The sequence below is a fragment of the Tupaia chinensis genome, unplaced genomic scaffold (assembly GCF_000334495.1).
Source record: "Tupaia chinensis unplaced genomic scaffold, TupChi_1.0 Scaffold143564_1, whole genome shotgun sequence".
Lineage (NCBI taxonomy): Eukaryota > Metazoa > Chordata > Mammalia > Scandentia > Tupaiidae > Tupaia > Tupaia belangeri.
The window spans coordinates 40,343-42,114 of NW_006203409.1; the positions used below are offsets into that span (position 1 = coordinate 40,343).

Consider the following 1,772-nt stretch of genomic DNA (forward strand, 5'->3'; position numbering starts at 1 on the left):
GATTTCTCACTTTCTGTCTCTCTGTCGCTTTCTGTCTGTCTGGCGAGCACACGCGCCCTATAGGAAAAACCTCTCCAAAATAAATAAATAAATAAAAATTAAAATTAAAAGAAATGTTATTTTTAACCTTGAAGGACTACTGAGGAAATAAAATAAGATGTAAATAAAACCTAGAGGGTTAGCAGGTGGCATGTTGTTTAAGGTGCTAGACTCCCACATGGCTAGCTGCAGTTGAGTTTCAGACGTAGCAGCTAGCTTCCTCACTTGACCTCTTTTGTTCTCTGGTGAGCATTTGTGCCTGATAGTAAACTAAAAATACTGATAATAAATTAAAAAGCAAAACTCCTAGAGGCCCTTCTTATCAAGCTGTGGTGCATTAGGATACCCAGAGATGAAGAGAAACACAGAGGATAGATCCTTAGCTCATTTAGGATTGCTCAAAAGGAGCTGCCCTTGGGGCAAGGCCTTACAGGTTGAAAATGAGCATTTATTAACTTAATGCTGGTAGTCTATTTCCTCTCATGCCTTTTTCTTTTGATAAAGGGAGATGGAAGAGGAGGAGTAATCAAAAGCTCAACTTCTCAAGCCTCTTTTATTGCTACCCAGGTGGGTGCTAGGATAGAGCCCAGGGTTTAAATATCGGTCCATCACAAATGAAAGATTTTCTCAGAAGCTAATGATAGGGCCACAGATCTACTGCACCCGTGAGTTGGATGTTTCCTTTAGCCACAGTTTCCTTCATGATCCAATAGTCATTAGGATTTGGTCAACAATTTCACGTTACCCAGGTCACTTTTAGCCAGCCCCTCCCCTTTTGATTCTTTCCACATTAGCTCTGTTAGAAGCTGAGGATGCCCTGAGTGACTAAAGGTGTCAGAAGGAAATGGTGGAGTGTGCCCAACTGTCTGATCCCAGTTGAGCTCCTGGGCACCTGAGCTGTGCAGAGAGCTCTGGGTCTGCACTGTCTCTCCCCACTCTGGGCTTTCTCATGCTCTGAAGAAAAGTCAGCTCATTCCTTTTACTAATCTGAACCCATGGTCCCTTCATCTCACCTACCCTCCCACCACCACCAGCCACTGCTCACTATGTATGCCCAAGATGCTTAGTTTACTTTGAAAATTATTAACAAAATGGTTGGTTTGTCCCTGTAGAGAAAAAGAGTTAACATATCTTTTTTTTTTTTTTTCCTTGCCTCTTTTCCTTTATTCTGTCAAGATCCTGGGCAAGTCAGGGCTGAGATTTGAACCATGGTCAGCTCTGTGGGATCTGAGTCCCTCCACATAGTACATAACCACTGTGCTACAGGACCAACTCAAGAGCTAACAAACATATTAGGCCTGACTGCTGTCTTTGAAACATCTGCTTATGTTGTTGGCTCTGGCTGGCATCTGGAACTTGAATTTCAGGCGGGTTCTCACTATTTCCAGAACTGGGAAAAATGGCTTGCAATGTCTAAACTGTCTATAAATGGTATGGTTTAGTTGAACATGGGCTTTCATTCTGGAAATCTGGAATTTTGATCTGTACCAGGCCGAGGGTGCCCACATGATTAGCCCTGCGATGGTTAATTTTAGGTGTCAACTTGACTGGGTTAAGGGATACCCAGATGGCTGTAAAGTTTTATTTCTGGATACACCTATGAGGGCGTTTTTGTAAGAGACTGGCATTTGAATCATGGACTAAGGAAGACTTGAGCTCACCCAGTGTGGGTTGGCACCATCCACTTGATTGAGGGCTTGGAGATAACAAAAATGAAAGGTGAATGCACTCTC

At 42.9% G+C, this 1,772-nt stretch overlaps 1 pseudogene; it reads left to right on the forward strand.

The window, feature by feature from the left end:
• LOC102470391 (HLA class II histocompatibility antigen, DO alpha chain-like) overlaps window positions 1-868 on the forward strand; it is a 22,313-nt pseudogene extending 21,445 nt beyond the window's left edge.
• The last annotated feature ends 904 nt before the right edge of the window (window positions 869-1,772 follow it).